Source organism: Populus trichocarpa, chromosome 17 (genome assembly GCF_000002775.5).
Source record: "Populus trichocarpa isolate Nisqually-1 chromosome 17, P.trichocarpa_v4.1, whole genome shotgun sequence".
Taxonomy (NCBI): Eukaryota; Viridiplantae; Streptophyta; class Magnoliopsida; order Malpighiales; family Salicaceae; genus Populus; species Populus trichocarpa.
The window spans coordinates 6,276,725-6,297,456 of record NC_037301.2 but is presented as its reverse complement, the minus strand read 5'-3'; positions in this window follow the sequence as shown (position 1 = coordinate 6,297,456).

The following is a 20,732-nucleotide window of genomic DNA, read 5'->3' as shown; positions in this document are numbered from 1 at the left end:
GCTCCTCCAGCTACCTAGGATGCTGCTCCAGAAACTCCTCCTAATCCAAGGAAAATATAACGATTAACATTTCATTCATTTCATTTCATGATATACCTAAAAAGTCTTTTAAAACTAACTTATAGTTTCAAAGTCATATTCAGTATTTTCCTTTCTTTGTTCCTGAATATATTTATATAGAAATTTCCTTCTATTCTAGTTTGTCCTTTTCATATAACTACTCAAGAATCAAATTACATACCAACTCATCACTAAAATCTTTTCCTACACCAATTCTTCATTTTCGGTCATAAAGCCTTTTTCCATTTCTTTTCTTTTCCAATTCTTTTCTTTACTTCTAGCATAGTCTAAAATCCAAATTATATTCCATATATTACATAACCAAACACACTCCTTAAGATATTTCCTCTAATCTTTCCTTTCTTCACTCACATTACTAGAATTCCAATATATTAGTTAACCTTGATATTATATATCATTCCATTCCAAACTTTACTCATTTATCATATGTTCTACACTAATGACCATATTTACTCACATATCGTTTCTTTTAGATTGACCGGCCATGCAAGGAGCTTTTCCCACTAAAGTAATTAATTTTTTTCTTTCATTCTTTCTTAACATCAATTGACATTCATAATACTTATTTTAACATTTCTATAAATCAATTGAAAAAACCCCCAAAATTCACATATAAACTCTAATGACATAATCTTAACACATTCAATCACAATTAATCAAATTCATATTAATCAATTCAATTAAGTTTAAAATATCTTATAAGTCACTCAATTTACATTCATAATACTGATTTTAACATTTCTAACAATCAATTGACAAAAACCCCAAAATTCATAAATAAACCCTAATGACATAATTCTAACAAATTCAATCACAACTCAATCAAATTCATATTAATCAACCTAATTAAGTTTAGAATATCTTTACCGATCACTAATATATCCTCCAAAAACTAGCCAAATTGAAATTGCTCCAAGCTTTCATCTTTTTCCCTCACTTTCCTTATCTTCTCTCATTAAACTCTACTTTCTCTTAATTTCCTATCTTAATCACAAGTGTATAAGTGTTTAAAATCATTAAATCTCACAAACCTCCTCACAAATCCATGATCTCCTTTATTTTTTTTTCCTATTATCTAACTAAGAAAGATGAATAATTTTCATTCCTAAACATTTCTATAAGTTTCGGCCAACAAGCCTATTTATAGGCAATAACTTTTAAAAAATTCCCTTTATGTCCTTGCCTTGCACCTTTAATTTTTCACGGGTAATTTTTCCCGGGTCCTGACCCTGGTTTATACCAAACTTAAAACTGGTGAATTTGAATTTCATTAAATTACATGTTACTATTATTTATTTATTTTTATTTTCTTTCATATAATTTTTATTCTCATTTTTGTCTTTTTTTATTTTCTGGTATTTTTCAAGTTTCCATTTTTTAAACTCGGTACAAAAACTTTTCAGTCAAAATTTCTCAACCCAATGTCATTCCTCTAAGGTAAATATATATTTGACATGCTTAGTGTAATATTTAATTCACTATCCTTCTAGGTTTACATTTATATCATAATATTTACACTGGTGTGTACATAAAAATAATTTTCCCGAATAATATAAAAAATCCAATACCACCCCCATTAAGGTAAATATTCAATTTACTGTATCAGACAAATATTTATTTCCCATTCCGTGTAGATTTATTCGGGGGTTTCATATTATTTTTGGGGAATTCCTTTATTATTCACTGTCAATATTTGGATAAAGTGGTTAATATCCAAAATACTTTTCTAGGAATAATAAGTCATTATCCTTTAATAATATAAGGACAAAGAAACCTATGAAAGGTAAATGTCTAAAATATTGTTGAGAGTAATACAACTTGTTCATTTTTAACATAAGGGTAGATTTATGCCCAAAATGTTATTTAGAACAATTTAATTGCACATCATTGAAAGAGCCTCAATTATAATTGCGGACATTTCAATTTTTGTTCCACGGTTTATGAGTAGTGAAAGTATGAAATACTAAGGCAAAAATGAGCTTTTAAAGCACCTTGAATTTCCTTAGATTTCTAGCTTAGTTTTTTTGTTTCTCTTCCTTGCGATTTACGAGTCGCGAACACTTGAAATACCAAGGGAAAAATGAGCTTTTAAGCACATTGAATCTCTTTATATTTCTATCTTAGGTGCCTCTTAATTCATAGGTTGTAAATTTAGTTCAAATCAAACATAAATTTCAAGAGATCTACATCGGTTCTCCTTGGGACTCTATAGACATATTGGCCAAGGGTTCTTTCTTTTAGACTTTGAACCTAAGTTTGTTCATCATAGCAAACTTATCCTAGGAAACTGATTAGAGAACACCAACACCATAGCAATTATAAGGCAAACCAAACACCAAGCAGCTTACCATAGGTAAGGAGTACTAGGAGTGCTAAAACCTTCCCTTTACGGAACAAGTCCCTTGACTTAGAATCTCTGAAGACCAGTTCGGTTTTCTAGTAACCATAATACTAGGTGGCGACTCCCTTTTACATAAAACAAAGACCCCAAAATCAATTCCCCGCTCCGGGAAGGGTCGTCGCGCTCTCATGAGGGTGCGATATCGTCAGCGAACGGATTTGCTGGAACATAAAGTCATCAGCGAACTGATTCATTGCAACGCGAACTCGTCAGCGAACGAATTCACTGAAGCACATATTCATCAGGGAACGGATTCGCTGAAGCATAGACTCGTCAGGGAACTGATTCCCTGCACCACACAACCTTGTCAGCGAACTGATTCACATACTCTTAAGCAACCTGATTCACTGCACCTCAACCTCGTCAGTGAACTAAATCGGTGAAGCACAGAATTGGCAACAAACTAATTCGCTGAAGGATAGACTAGTCACGAAACGGATTCGTTGAAGCACAAAATTGTCAGGGAACAGATTTGCTGAAGCAAAAACTCGTTAAGGAACTGATGCGCTGCACCTCAACCTCATCAGCGAACGGATTCGGTGAAGCCTAAACACATCGGTGAACTAATTCGTTGAAGTAGAGAGTTGTCAGCGAATTGATTCACTGAAGCACAGACTTGTCAATGACCAGATTCGCTAAAGCGCAGACTCGTCAGTGAAACTTGTGACATGGACTCGTCAGCGAACTGATCTGCTGGAACATAGAGTCATCAAGGAACTGATTCGCTGCAACGAACACTCATCTGCGAACAGATTCGATGTAGGATAGACTTGTCAGCAAACTGATTCTCTAAAGCACAGACTCGTTAGCAAACAGATTAGCTGAAGCACAGACTCATCAGTGAACTGATTCGCTGAAGTAAAGACTGCTCAGCGAACTGATTTGCTGCAACGCAAACTCGTCAGTGAACTGATTCGTTGAACCCTAGACTCATTAGTGAACTAATTTGCTGAAGCATAGACTCATCATCAGCCTGAATCGCTGGAGCACACACTCGTTAGCGAACTGATTTGTTGATGCACATACTCGTCAACGAACTCATTCGGTGATGCACCTACTCGTCAGCGAACTGAATCGCTGAAGCACAGACTCGTCAGCGAAATGATTCGCTGAAGCACAGACTCGTCATCAACCTGAATTGCTGAAGCATAGACTCGTTAACGAACTGATTAGCTGAAGCACACACTTGTCAGCGAACTGATTCGCTACACCGCAAGTTCGTCAGTGAAACTGGTGACACAGACTCATCAGCGAACTGATTTGCTGCACCGCAAACTCGTCAGCGAACGAATTCAGAGAAGCACAGACTCGTCAGTGAACTAATTCGGTGATGCACATACTCATCAGCGAACAGATTCAGTGATGCACATACTTGTCAGTGAACTAATTCGCTACACCACATAACCTCATCAGGGAACTTAATCGCTTAAGCACAGACTCGTCAGCGAACTGATTTGCTGCAACGCACACTCGTCAGCGAAATGAATCGCAATGAATCGCTGCACCTCAACCTCATCAACAAACGAATTCAGTGAATCATAGACTTGTCAGCGAACTGATTCGGTGATGCACAAACTCGTCAAGGAACTGATTCGCTGAAGCATAGACTCGTCAACGACCAGATTCGCTAAAGCACAGACTCGTCAGCGAACTACTTTGCTGCACCTCAACCTCGTCAGTAAACTGATTCGTTAAAGGACAGACTCGTCAGGGAACTCATTCGCTGAAGCACAGGCTCGTCAGCCTCCTGATCAGCTGAAGCACAGACTCGTCATCCTCCTAAATCGCTGCGAACTGATTCGCTCCAACGCAAGTTTGTCAGCGAAACTGGTAACACGATCTCGTCAGCGAAATGATCCGCTGCATCATATACTTGTCAGTGCACTGATTCGTTGCACCGCAAACTCATTAACGAACAGATTCGGAGAAGCACAGACTCGTCAGCGAACTGATTCGGTGATGCACATACTTTTCAGCGAACTGATTCATTGCACCACACAACCTCGTCAGTGAAAAGATTTGCTGGAACACATAGTCATCAGCGAACAGATCCTTTGGAGTAAAGACTCATCCGCGAACTGATTTGCTGAAGCACATACTTGTCAGTGAACTGAATCGTTGAATAACAGACTTGTCAGCGAACTAATTCATTGAAACAAAGACTAATCAACGAACTGATTCGCTGCACCATAAACTTGTCATCGAACTGGTGACATGGAATCGTCAGCGATCTGATCCGCTAGAACATAGAATCATCAGCGAACTGATTCGGTGCGCCACACCTCATCAGCGAACAGATTCGGTGAAGCACAAACTCATCAGCGAACTAATTCAGTGAATCATAGACTCCTCAGTGAACTGATTCGCTGAAGTAGAGAGTAGTCAGCGAACTGATTCGCTGTACCACACACTCGTCAGCGAACTGAATCGGTGCAGCACATACTCGTTAGCGACCTGATTCGCTGAAGCATAGATTAGTTAGCAAACTGATTCGCTGCAATGCAAGTTTGTTAGCAAAACTGGTGACACGGACTTGTCAGCAAATTGATCTGTCGGAACATCGAGTCATCAGGGAAATGATTCGCTACAATGCACACTCGTCAGCGAACGGCTTCGCTGAAGCACAGACTCGTTAGCGAACTGATTTGCTGCACCTCAACCTCGTCAACAAACGAATACGGTGAAGCACAGACTCGTCAGTGAACTAGTTCGGTGATGCATAGACTCGTCAAGAAACTGATTTGCTGAAGCACAGACTTGTCAGCGAACAGATTAGCTAAAGTAGAGACTCTTTACCGAATTGAATCGCTAAAGAACATACTTGTTAGCAAACTTATTTGCTGAGGCAAAGACTACTCAGCGAACTGATTCGCTGCAACGCAAACTCGTCAGCGAACTGATTCGCTGAGCTAGACTCGTCAGCGAACTGAGTCGCTGAAGCACAGCCTTGTCAGCCATCTGAATCGCTATAACGGACGTTTGTCAGCGAAACTGGTGACACAGACTCATCAATGAACTGCTTCGCTGCACCTCAACCTCATTAGCAAACGGATTCAGAGAAGCACAAACTCGTCAGCGAACGGATTCGCTGAAGCACAGACTCGTCAGCCAACTAATGTGCTGAAGCACAGACTTGTTAGGGAACTGATTGGCGAAGCATAGACTCGTCAGCGAACTGATTCGCTGCACCGCAAACACGTCAGTGAATGGATTCGGTGAAGCATAAACTATCAACAAACGGATTCGGTGAAGCACAAACTCGTCAGCGAATTGATTCGGTGAAGCATAGACTCGTCAGTGACCGGATTTGGTGATGCACAGACTCGTCAGTGATCTGTGTCACTAAAGCATAGACTCATTAGTGATCTGACTCTCTGGACCACAGATTCATCAGCAAATCTGATGACACGCACTCGCCAGCGACCTGAGTTGCTACAACATAAACTAGTCAATGAACTGATTCGTTTAAATGCAAACTCGTCAGCAAATTGATTCGCTGGTATACAGATTCATCAGCGATCTGATTCCATAAAGCAGATACCCGTCATATAACTGATTCGCTGCACTTCAACATCATCAGCGAACTGATTCGCTGAAGCACAGACTTGTGAGCGAACTAATTCGCTGAAGCACAAACTCGTCAGTAACCTCATTCATTGCACCACACAGACTCGTCAGCTAACTGATTCGCTGATGCACAGACTCGTCAGCTAACTGATTCGCTGATGCACAGACTCGTCAGCTAACTGATTCCCTACACCATACAACCTCTTCAGGGAACTGATTCGCTGAAGCATATACTCGTCAGGGAACTGGTCGGGGAAGCGCAGACTCGTCAGCGAACTGATTCCCTATACCACACAACCTCGTCAGCGAACTAATTCGCTGAAGGACAGACTCGTCAGTGAATTGATTCGCTGAAGCACAGACTCGTCAGGGAACTGATTAGTGAAGCACAGACTCATTAGCGAACTGATTTGGTGATGCATATACTCGTCAGCAAACTGATTCCCTACACCACACAACCTCGTCAGGGAACTGATTCTCTGAAGCACAGACTTTTAAGCGAACTGATTCGCTGAAGCACAGACTCGTCAGCTAATTAATTCCCTAGACCACACAACCTCGTCAGGGAACTGAACTCGTTCGCGAACTGATCCGCCGACACATAGACTCCTCATCGAACTAATTCACCGACGCACAGACTCGTTAGGGAATTGATTCGCTGAAGCATAGATTCATCAGCGAACTGATTCCCTATACCACACAACCTCATCAACGAACTGATTCGTTGAAGGACAGACTCGTTAGTGAACTGATTCGCTGAAGGACAGTGTTAGCGCACTGATCAGTGAAGCATAAACTCGTCAGTGAACTAATTTGGTGATGCACATACTCGTCAGCGAATTGATTCCCTACACCACACAACCTCGTCAGGGAACTGATTTGATGAAGCACAGACTTTGAGCGAACTGATTCGCCGAAGCAGAGACTCGTCAGGGAACTGATTCTCTAGACCACACAACCTCGTTAGGGAACTGATCCGATGAAGCACAGACTCATAAGCAAACTTATTCGTCGACGCACATACTCCTCATTGAACTGATTCGCTGAAGCACATACTCGTCAGTGAACTAATTCCCTAGACCACATAACCTCGTCAGCGAACTGATTCCCTGAAGGACAGACTCGTCAGTGAACTGATTTGCTGAAGCACAGACTCGTTAGCGAACTGATCGACGAAGCACAGACTCGTCAGCGAACTAATTCAGTGATGCACATACTCGTCAACGAACTGATTCCCTACACCACACAATCTCGTCAGGGAACTGATTTGCTGTAACATAGACTTGTGAGCGAACTGATTCATTAAAGCACAGACTTGTCAGCGAACTGATTCCCTAGACCACATAACCTCGTCAGGGAACTGATTCACTGAAGCACAAACTTGTTAGGGAACTGATCGGTGAAGCACAGACTCGTTAGTGAACTGATTTGCCGAAGCACAGACTCATCAGGGAACTGATCGACGAAGCACATACTCGTCAGCGAATTGATTCAGTGATGCACATACTTGTCAGCGAACTGATTTGCAACAATAAGTGTCATGAATTACAATATAATTACATATCAAAAGATAGCTAAACTAAGATCACTCCTAGCATGAGCCTGATGGACCTGAAAATAACAATTAACATGTACATATAAAGATAAAAAGGTAATAACAACAATCATAACAACAACATGTAATAATTTTCATGGCATTTCTTTTAACACATAAAATTTGGTATAGACTTCTTTACAATATGCATTTTCCATCTAGAATCCTAACCAATTGCCGAGAATAATTTCATCTTGGAAATCACAACATGACTAAAATGATTTCGAATGTCATCTCTTTATGTATCAATTCTTACTTGATACCAAGATATTTTTCTCTCGATATCATTAGTTTATCCTGTTCTTTCAAAATAACTAATTAACACTTTTCCTCCTATACTCTGAAATGTAATTGCTAAAACTAATGAATCTTATTAGTATCATTAGTCTCCCATTACCGGGTTGGACTAATCAATTTCATTCAAGTGCCGATATCAATACAATCGATTGATATCATTAACTATTCCTACCCTGGAATAGTTAATCAATTCTTTTCCATATTTGGTTTATCATCTAAGTTGTCGATGTCAAGAACCCTTGATATCATTAGCCTCCTTACCCGGAGTAGCTAATCACACTAAAAATAGTTGTCGATACCAATGCGACCCTTTGATATCCTTAACTATTTCCAACCCGAAATAGTTAATCAATTTATCTTTTTCCCTTAACTGGGATAACCATGCCGATTTTAGTAATCTTTACTAACATTATTAGTCACCTAATTACCCAGGATCAACTAATCAATTTAAGGAATGTCGGCACCAATGGAACCTCATTGATACCATTAGCTATCCAAACCCGGATAGTTAATCAATGTCATTTGAAATGCCAGTACCAAAGAAACCTCATTGATACTGACACGACCAAAGAGTTGATGTCTTCTCCCAAGTGTAGGAGTGTCGAAGTAATAAATAACCCGACAAGACCGGGGTCGAACCACAAGGAGATTAACTGTATAAACTACAAATAAAGAAATAGATAATAACAGAAAAGGAGTTAAAGAGAGCTTTGAGATGTGATATTGATATAAGGATTAAACAAGGATAAAATAATTGTCAAGGTTAGAGGATCCACTAATGGTATTTCAAACAAGTATAGTATAAACTCTTTTTATTACTCAACTGGAAACCACACGCAAAGGAGGTTTCAATCGGATTATAAATTGTTAACATGATTACATTAGTTATCTTATTCGAATAATGCTAATACTTGTAAATGTTGTCAGGCATTCATGATTATAACTTATGTTAATAGCAAATCAAGTTCCTTTCATAGCACAGGTGTCGGTTATACCATACGGTTGGGCTATGAAAGTGCCAAGTATTTGTTGTACCAAGGGTTATACAACATAAATCTAGATTAACCATTTAACAAGCAAAGTATTAAAAGTGAACAAGATAACAAATATAAAACATGTTAGTATCAAAGATTAAAGTCCATGTTGAGTTTATATTATACTTATTCTTACACCATTAGTGTAACCTTTTCACCTTGACATGATAAACTTAGCTAAACATAACGAAAGAGAGAAACATAAATAAACAAGGAAAGGAAATGAAAAGCATAAGCAAGAGATTAAATTATGGTGTGCTTGAAACGGTGGCTGTGAAGTTTGTGCATTATTGTTATCACTCTTCCAATTGAAATTTGGGTGATTTCTCCAACCAGGGTTGTATGTTTGCGAGTATGGGTTATGATTGGGCCTTTGGAAAATGTTTAAAGCATGGGCTTGTTCATGGAGACATTCCTTAAAAGAAAGCAAAGTTGGACAGTCATTGGTTGAATGTTCATTGGTTTCACAGATTTGACACACAATGTCTTGAACAGATTTTAGTTGACCACTCCTTTTTAATTCTAGTGCCTCAACTTTTCTAGCTAAAGATGCAAACTTGGCTTGGAGGTCATGATCTTCCCTAAGGTTGTACATACCTCCATTAGATGTATGAGGTTGGGTTTTACTTGGTGCCTCATAAGTGCCTGTAGTGTCTCAATTTTGAGCATTTTCAGCTAGCAAGTCTAGGTACTTCATTGCTTCATTAGGGTCTTTATCCTCAAAAGTTTCATTGCACATCAATTCAACCATTTGCCTATCTCTAGGTGTTAACCCTTCATAAAAATGTGAAACCAATCTCCATGTTTCAAAACCATGATGAGGGCAAGTATTAAGCAAGTCTCGATACCTATCATAACATTGGTAAAATGTTTCTCCTTGTTTTTGAGTGAAAGTGATGATTTGTCTTTTGAAAGAGTTTGTTCTGTGGGACGGAAAAAAACTTATTTAAAAATTGTTGTTGCATTTCATCCCAAGCACGAATGGATCCTGGTCTCAAATTTTGTAGCCATGTTTTAGCTTTATCTTTTAATGAAAAAGGAAAAAGCTTTAACCTGATGGTGTTCATGCTACAATTTGAGTCATTATAGGTGTTACAGACCTCCTCAAATTCCCTTAAATGCAAGTATGGATTTTCTAAATCTAAGCCATGAAAAGAAGGTAAAAGTTGAATAATGTCTGGCTTAAAATTAAAATGAGATGCATCAGGAGGAAAAACTATGCATGAGGGTGCACTTGTTCTTGTAGGATTCATGTGGTCTCTAAGTGTTCTCACATGATTATTCTCATTATTCTCATTATGAAGCGACTGATTATCTTCTTCGACCATATTTTCTGAAAATGATGAGGATACCCTACAAAGTCTACCACTTAATGTACGTGACCAAACTCTCATGCACGTGTAGGAAGAGAATAAAAGGAAGAAAAGAAAAGAAAAAGAAACAAAACAAAAGAAAAGAAACAAATGTTAGATAAAATGAAAAGTGAAAAGAGAAAATAAAATAAATACTATAATTTGTACAAGAATTTACCTCCTCGGCAACGGCACCAAAAACTTGACACGACCAAAAGATTGATGTCTTCTTCCAAGTGCAGGAGTGTCGAAGTAATAAATAACCCGGCAAGACCGGGGTCGAACCACAGGGAGGTTAACTATATAAATTATAAATAATAATAATAATACAACAACAACAACAACGACAACGATAATAATAATAATAATAATAATAAGTTAAAGAGAGCTTTGAGATGTGATATTGATGAAAGGATTAAACAAGGATAAAATAATTGTCAAGGTTAGAGGATCCACTAATGGTATTTCAAACAAGTATAGTATAAACTCTTTTTATTACTCAACTGGAAACCACACGCAAAGGAGGTTTGATGTAACCATATTATTCGATAGTTTCACCCACATCTACCTAATGTTTTATCCATGTTTTATATATAAAATATCTTGATATTCTTTGTTTTTATGTTTTGAAGGTACTTTTGGATGAAAGATGCAAAAATGAGTAAATTGGAGGTAATTGGCAGATTTGACGTTCAGTCAATGTTTTGTGCAGAGCGTGAGTTCTAGAGATCGAAATGAAGTGATTCTAGTGGAACTAAAAATCTAACATCCATACCTTTCTGGAAATGTAATGCAAGAAAAATAAAAAGAGAAAGATCATGGAAATCACATCCTGCAAAGTCAAATCTCGCATTTTGCCAGTGTTGACCTTTGGCCATTCAAAATTTAATATCTGGAGCTACAGAAGTCCAATTAATGCACACTAAAATTTAGTAGATTCCTGACTTAAAGACCTATCAACGATCCAAATTTCAGCCAAACACGATGTCATATGAGGGAGATATGATTTTTCAAAGATGACAACTGAATTCTGCCAGCAAACAGGTTTCGTGAAGAAACGAGTCCAAATTACATTCCGAAGCATCTTAACCGACATCCAAGTTTTTATATCAGCAATTTAGCTCCTCTAAGTCAGAGCTTGAAGATTTCATGCAAGGCTATTTTTTTTTTTAGGGAAAATAGTTATTGAAGTACTTGAATGTAAACTGCCAACTTAAGGAAGGACTATTTTGTAAAATAGAGACTAGGGTTTCTTAGCATATAAAAAGAAAGAGAGAAGAGGCAGCAGCGAGCAGAATAGAGGGAGAGCAGGAGGAGGCAGCAGCCAGCAGAGAATAAACACAAATTCTCTCCTCTACAAACCCAAAAAATCATGCTCTTTTCATTCTTTAGAAGTAGTTGTTCAATAGTTATGACCAAGTTGATAAGTTTCGGTTTCAATTGATTTTGTTTGCTAGTTTAATTGCTGTCATAGTTTAGAAAATCACAAACCAAACCCCCCCAATTACATAACATACAACATAAAAATCTGACTTGAAACTTCCTCGTGGGATCGACCTCTTGCTTGCTCTATACTATCTTGTGTGTTGTGTTTGAAGCTAGGGTAATTAATTTGTGCGACCGCGACATCGCAACAAATTTTGGCGCCGTTGCCGGGGAGGTAATTTTAGTTGATTCTTGTTCTTGTACTGTTATTTTTATTTGCTGTGATAAAAAAAAAGACAGAATTTTTGCTTGCGGCGGTACTGTTCACTTGCGGCAGCGGTACTGTTCAAAATAGAATTTTTGGTAGAATTAGGTTTCGAACTTTTGTTTCCTGAAGGGAAACGACGTTCTGAACAGGACTAGTGATTAATCACTAGCCCCACCCTATTGAGGCCAAATTCTACTGTTTTCTAGTGTTTTTAGGCAGTTTTAGTTTTCTACCATAGGATTTTCGTACAATTTGCATTGTTTTTGATCTCTTGTGTGGTTACTTTCTTTTGAGTTTTCTTAGCGATTTATGCATGTGACCTGTTCTACTAATCAAATTCAAGTGCAGGTTGATCTTGAAATAGAAAGCACTTTACGCAGGTTAAGAAAGGAACCTCGCCTTAACACCATGGCTGTTGCACGACAACAAACACTCAAGGAGCTTGCTGCTCCTAACGTGGAAAACCAACCATTGTGCATAAACATTGACAATAATGTAAACTTTGAGCTCAAATCTGGTTTTATACATTTGTTACCAACATTCAATGGTCTTGCAGGAGAAGATCCTCATACTCATCTCAAGGAGTTCCATATGGTTTGTGTTGGCATGAAACCGAATGGAGTTGATGAAGAACAAGTTAAGTTGAAAGCTTTCCCTTTCTCTTTGAAAGGGGCAGCAAAGGCATGGTTTTTCTCTATTCTCCTAGGTTCCATTGGAACTTGGAATGCCATGAAGAAGATTTTCCTTGAAAAGTATTTCCCAGCATCTCGAGTTGCCAACATAAGGAAAGAAATATGTGGGATTCGACAATCTCATGGAGAGACACTTTCCGAGTATTGGGAAAGATTTGAGCAACTGTGCATTCAATGCCCTCATCATCAAATACCAGATCAGCTGCTCATTCAATATTTCTATGAAGGATTGATGCCTACTGACCATAGTATCATTGATGCTGCAAGTGGAGGCGCATTGGTGGATAAGACACCCGAGGCTGCATGCTAATTGATCTCAAACATGGCAGCCAACTCAAAACAATTTGGCACTCGTGGAGACTTCTCCAACAAACGAGTAAATGAGGTAAGTATTTCTAACCTTGAAAGTAAAGTTAATGATCTTACTTCTCTTGTGCGTTCTTTGGCTTGTGGAAATGTGCAGCAGGTGAAAGTTTGTAGCATATGCTCCTTACAAGGACATGCTTCGGATATGTGCCCAACAATGCAAGAAGACTACATTGAACAAGCTCATGCAATTGATGGAACATTCAACGGACAGCCCCAGCGTAAATATGATCCTTTTTCCAACACGTATAATCCCGGATGGAGAGATCATCCCAACTTACGCTACGGCAACCCATCCCAACAAGGCAATCAAGGCCGACAGTTCCATCCCCATGGATTTCAACCCCAACAAAATTATCAAGCAAGACAACCCCCTCCATTCACAAACTCCAATGTTATGGGGTCATCATCCAATGATGATCTTCGTGAGATGATGAAAACTTTGGCTTCTAATACTGTTACCTTGCAACAAAATGTCATGTCTTTTCAACAGGAAACAAGGTCAAGTATTCACAACTTGGAAAAGCAAATGGGGCAAGTAGCTTCAAGTGTGGGGAAATTGGAAGCACAAATGAATGTAAAATTGCCCTCCCAAGCATTGAATCCAATAGAGAATGTTAGTGTGATCATGCTGCGAAGTGGGAAAGAATTTGAAGAGAAAAGGTCGAAACAAATTGAGATGGAGGAAGAAGAAGAGATAGAAACCGAATTGAGTACAAAGAAGGAACATCCTCCTCCTCCACAAACTGAAACATCGACCAACACTCCAAAGGTAACTCCTCACTCAATGAATTCCAGTTTTAAAACAATTCCACCTTTTCCTGTGAGTTCTTCTAGGTCAAAGAAAAATGACAAAGAAAAAGAGATTTTAGAGGTTTTCAAGAAAGTAGAACTTAACATTCCTTTGCTTGATGCTATCAAGCAAATTCCCAAGTGACACGACCAAAAGATTGATGTCTTCTCCCAAGTGCAGGAGTGTCGAAGTAATAAATAACCCGGCAAGACCGGGGTCGAACCACAGGGAGGTTGATTGTATAAATTATAGATAACAATAATACAACAACAACAATAACAACAATAATAATAATAGTGAAGAAGAAGAGGAAGAAGTTGATGAGGACTTTGAGATGGAAGATTAACGTAAGGATTAAACAATGATAACAACAAATGTCAAGGTTAGAGGATCCACTAATGGTATTTCAAACAAGTATAGTATAAACTCTTTTTATTCAATTGGAAACCACACACAAAGGAGGTTCCAATCAGATTATAAATTGTTAACATGATTACATTAGTTATCTTATTCGAATAATGCTAATACTTGTAAATGTTGTCAGGCATTCATGATTATAACTTATGTTAACAACAAATCAAGTTCCTTTCATAGCTCAGGTGTCGGTTATACCATACAGTATGGGCTATGAAAGTGCCAAGTATTTGTTGTACCAAGTGTTATACAACATAAATCTAGATTAACCATTTAACAAGCAAAGTATTAAAAAGTGAACAATATAACAAATATAAAGCGTGTTATCATCCAACATTAAGGTCCATGTTAAGTTTATATTATACTTATTCTTACACCATTAGTGTACCCTTTTCACCTTGACATAATTAACTTAGCAACACATAATGAAAGAAAGAAACATAAATAAACAAGGAAAGGAAAGGAAATGAAAAGCATAAGCAAGAAATTAATATAAGCAAAACTTAAGCATTACAAAATATAAAGAGAGAGCAAGAGCATGATCTTGATCTGAACACCAAGATGCCTCAATACATGGAAAATGTCTCCTTTTATAGGCCAAAATTCGGAACTATTGATTTGTTGACTAATTGATGAGTGGGTGGCCACATCTTGACTTGGTGACAATCCTTATCTTCTTGTCTGCCAAAAACGTCATTGATGACGTCATAATTTGAACAAACTTAAATCATGAAAGTTCTAGAGAATTGTCTCAGCTTTCCAAGGTAAAAATTTTAGATCATTTGGACTTCTAGAACTCGAGATATGGGCTGAACACTAAACAGTGTCTGGGCTGCAGGACAGATTCGGACTTCTTTGTTGTTGCTGCAATTTGGACTTGAAAACGGCCTTTTTAAATCTTGGGCTCCACATGAAAGTTGTAGGCCTATGTCTTATCTTTCCATCCATATAAAATGGACCTAAATCCAAGATCTGCAGCTCCAGATATCACCCGATTACCGAACAATGTTCCAGTTTGGACTGCACCAACATCTCTTTTCTAAGTTTGGCCATCTCTTTGTCCTTTCAATTTCAGTACTTCAACTCATCAATCAATTCTTTCATTTATGTGATAGGCCTGCATTTAAGATGAACATTTACCATAAATTAAAGGTATCTTATATTATTAGATACGTTATTATAAAACATGCTTTAGTTAAGGAGTTATTGATACTTCAAGTGCAAACTAATGATATAAAACCTTGATAAAAATGCACTTTTAAGTACTAATCACACCCCCCCAACCAGCTTATTACTAGTCCCTAGTAATCAAAGCGTTAAAATAGAAAAACTATTTGCAAATTTCACAAAGCAAGGCATTCATCATTCAACTTCCATTAATCTATCCAGATAAACAAACTCTCATTAAATTTTATATATCTGCTCAATACCTCTTAAACAAAATATTATTAAACCTTCCTTTTTATGTGCTCAATGTATGAAAACATAGATGATGGGGCTTTTATTGGAAGAAAACAATATTCTGTTCTAATGTTTAAGGTTAACTTCCTTGGGTTGGGATTATTATCTTCTTCTTTTTTTTTTTTTTTTTTTTTTTTGGTATTTTTTTTCAATATATATATATATATATATATACTTAAAACACAATGCATCTTTAACCCATGTAACGAGCTTTCGGCTAATGACTCCCAGACCAGTTGGTCTTAGGGCATTAGGTGTTGAGACACCCCTACGAGCTTAGTAACTCGGGTTGCAGATACTGATACGTAGATAGTGCAATGTTTGATTCCCTTAAGCTTTTCTCCTTAACCCATGTAACAAGCTTTGGGCCAATAGCTCCCAAGTCAGTTGACTTTAGGGTATTAGGTGTTAAAACACCCCTTCGGGCTTAATTGCTTAGGTTAGGGAGGCTACGAAACCAAACTTATCTACGCTTTTATTATCATCAATTTTTGTTGTTGTTTTTTTTTTTTTTTTTTTAAATTATAGACTATCCCTATCCCTTAGTTGTTACCTTTAACAAAAGAACATAAATAATGTAATAATCCAATGTGCAACCCACAATCATATGTTAAAGTGTGTGTGTGAAAATGAAGGTTTAAGAATACTTGTTAAATGAGTATATGAGCAGAATCAAGTGATAACAATGCGAGAGTTTGTAAACCTGAATATTTCAAGAAGTATTCTAATAGGCCTTGTTATGAATATTGCAAATGACCATTAGAAAATGTTTACTAAGATGCGTCTCAAGAGTCAATAAAATTCCCCCTTACTCTGCCATCCTAGTAAGAACAGTTTAGCCAAATGGTTTTTTTTTTTTTTTTTTAAATACTACTACCCTCTCCCCCCAACCAAAACGAGACATTGTCCTCAATGTCCTAAGGTAGAAAGATAGAGTATAGAAGACATCACCTGAAACAACGAACACTGACAAACCTGAAACATACTTAAACAAATATAAGAAATAACAAAACAAAATAATATGCTAATAATAAAACCAAAAGACACAAGGATTCACAAACAAAGGCTCAAATCCAATCTAAGCTTTTTACGGCTTTCTGTAGTTGACCAATTTATGCGACTCATGGAAGGATCAATTACAGGGGTGAAAGATTGTAGTTTGTCGATCAATTGTTCAGCAGTAGCAGCAGAGATTATGATTTGTCGTGCCGAAGATGTTAGAAATTTCTGTTCCACAGCTTGATCAAGAAAAGACAACAAATTATCATAAAAACCATTAACATTGAGCAAACCTATAGGTTTATGGTGAATGTGAAGTTGGGCCCAAGAGGAAATATGAAAGATCTCTTCCAATGTGCCCAAACCACCTGGTAAGGCAATGAAGGCATCAGCATGGTTAAACATTGCATTCAATCGATCAGACATTGTGGAGACCTGTAGTTCCTCTCCAATTGTTCTTCCAATGATGTCCCCTTTTGTTAAAGCTTTGGGGACGACCCCCAAAACTTGACTACCTCCTAAAAATGCAGCTATTGCCACACCCCCCATTAACCCAAGGCTGCCTCCCCCATACACTAAATGAATCTTTTTCTCAGCTAGTACCTGACCAAGATGATTTGCTGCTTCCAAAAAAGCTATTTCCTTCCCAGGACTGGATCCACCGAAAACACAAATATTTTTTATGTGATAACTTGAGGGACCTGCCATTTCTACACACTTCTATATCTGTCTAATGTAAGGGTTGAGTAGAAATGAGGGGAAGGAAGAGAAGATTTTATAGATGAGGATTTGAAAATGCAATCATATCACCTAGATATAGGCCAGCTGGAGTCTCACACTCTCTCTCTCTCTTTATGTATTTATTTATTTATTTATTTTGAAAAGCATGTGTATGTACAGGTAGTTGTGATTGTGGCTCACATCTTCCCTTGGTTTTACGTCCAAGAACGGCTTAAACGCCCTCTATGGGTCGGGGATAGGCTTCCCATCCAGTTTTCTTAAAAACTGGCAAACAGGGTCTTTTTTAGTCAGATTCCCAAGACTAAGTCGATCATGTTCTTTATGGAATTGTGGCCATAAATCATGAATAGCACGATGCACATCTCCACTAGGATGCGTCTCAAGGGTTAATAGAAGATTATCTAAAGACCCCTTACTCAGGCCATCCTTAATGAATTGTATTTTATCTTCACGATTTATAGATACCATTCCTAAAGAACGACATGTTGCATTACAAGTCCATCTGGCACATCGGTGACAGACTTTCAGTCGTTTTGCACGACGTTTCTTTGCAAAAGTGCTTTTACCTGTTCCAGGCATGTGTGAAATGAAAGAATTAGAGGACTCACCTGATAATCGGACCTTTGCTTCAATCAGCCAACGAATATCTTCAGGAATTCCATGATTCATTAACAACCTTAATCTTGCACACCTAGCAAGGTAAATTTTTGTAATCGCATTCTGAGGCAGAGCGGGAAAGTACTTTTTCAATTTTTCAAGAGTGGTGTCCATTTTCAATGAGAATTGGAGAAGAGAGTCAAAGAAGAGAGAAAGAGCCAAGAATTGCACAATATATACAAATATCAGTTATTATGGGAAACTGAAAGAACCGACTGAAGTCACGGAGTACCGTTATCCGCCATTTGACCGGGGTGAGAGAGACTAGCAAAACAAAATTCACACCAAAAAAAAACACAAAATAATATGAGAAAAAGAATCATTCTTTATATACAGGATCACTCAATTTAATAGAGTCATTTTCAACTGAAAAATTATCAAAGTAAACTTTCAAACGATGTCCATTTACCTTGAAAACATTGCCATTCTTTGGATTCTCGATATCACAGGTCCCATATGGATACACACGTTTCACAATAAAAGGACCGCTCCATCTTGATCTTAGCTTTCCAGGAAATAAATGGAGTCGAGAATTATAAAGCAAAACTTTTTGACCAACATCAAATGTTTTTCTCAAGATTCTCTTGTCATGAAATTCTTTGATTCTTGCTTTATGAATTTTTGAATTCTCATATGCATCATTTCTTATTTCCTCAAGCTCATTTATTTGTAACTTACGCAGCTGACTGGCATCATCAAGGTTTGAATTGAAAGCTTTAATAGCCCAATAAGCTTTATGTTCAAGTTTCACAGGCAAGTGACAAGGTTTTCCATAGACTAGTCTATAAGGTGACATACCTAATGATGTTTTATAAGCAGTTCGATAAGCCCAAAGTGCATCATTAAGTCTTAAAGACCAGTCTTTCCTATTAGGGTTCACTGTTTTCTTCAAGATTTGTTTGATCTCCCTATTAGCAAGCTCTACTTGTCCACTTGTCTGAGGGTGATAAGGGGTGGCAACTTTGTGTGTGATTCCATATTTCTTCATTAAAGACTCAAATGGCTTGTTGCAGAAATGTGTTCCACCATCACTTATCATGGCTCGAGGGATTCCAAATCGACTCAAAATATTTTCTTTTAAGAACTTTATTACTATTTTGTGGTCATTGTTTCGACTTGGAATTGCCTCTATCCATTTTGAAACATAATCTACTGCGACTAATATGTACAAGAAACCAAATGATGGAGGAAATGGACCCATGAAATCTATACCCCAACAGTCAAAGATCTCAATGACAAGAATAGGATTTAAGGGCATCATATGACGTTTTGAAATAGATCCCAACTTTTGACAATTTTCACAAGTCTTGCAAAATGCATGTGAGTCCTTGAACATGGTGGGCCAGTAAAATCCACTTTGTAGGATTTTTGCAGTGGTCTTTCTTGATGAGAAATGACCCCCACATGCCTCAGAATGACAAAATTTAATGACACTACTTACCTCATTGTCAGGAATGCATCTTCGAAATATTTGATCAGGACAATATTTGAATAAATAAGGGTCATCCCAATAAAAGTTCTTTACTTCATTCAAGAACTTTCTTTTGTCTTGGGTACTCCAATGAGCCGGCAATTGTCCTGAAACAAGAAAATTAACAATATTAGCATACCAAGGCATTGTAGAGACAGAAAATAAAGATTCGTCAGGAAAGTAGTCATCGATTGGTGTGATGTCAGATCTCGAATCTGTTGTCAATCTTGACAAATGATCCGCGACAACATTTTCGGTCCCTTTCTTGTCTTTGATTGTGATATCAAATTCTTGAAGTAACAAAATCCCCCGCACCAATCTAGCCTTAGAATTTTTCTTAGAAAGAAGATATTTCAATGCTGCATGATCACTAAAAACAACAACGGGTGAGCCAACAAGATAATACCTGAATTTTTCACATGCAAATACTACTGCAAGTAATTCTTTTTCAGTGGTGGTGTAATTCATTTGAGCACTATTCAAAGTTTTACTTGCATAGTAAATCACATAGGGTTTCTTATCTTTTCTTTGTCCCAAGACAGCACCCACGGCATAATCACTAGCGTCACACATTATTTCAAAAGGTAATGACCAATCAGGAGGTTGAATGACAGGAGCAGAAGTAAGCAGGTTTTTAAGTTTAACAAAGGCTTCTTCACAATGTTCATTCCATTCAAAAATATTATCCTTTGTTAGAAGGTTACTCAAGGGCTTAGATATCACACTAAAATCTTTGATGAACCTCCTATAAAAACCAGCATGTCCTAAGAATGATCTAACATCTTTAACAGATTTTGGTGTTGGCAAGTTAACAATTAATTCGATTTTAGATTTGTCAACCTCAATTCCTTTGGATGAAACAATGTGACCAAGTACAATATCGTTTGTTACCATAAAGTGACATTTTTCCCAATTCAGTACAAGATTCTTCTCTTCACACCTGCTCAAAACCTTTTCTAAGTTAGTCAAACAATCATCAAATGAATCGCCAAAAACAGAAAAATCATCCATAAAAATTTCAAGAAAACGTTCAACCATATCACTAAATATACTGAGCATGCATCTTTGAAACGTGGCTGGTGCATTACATAATCCAAAAGGCATCCTTCGATATGCAAA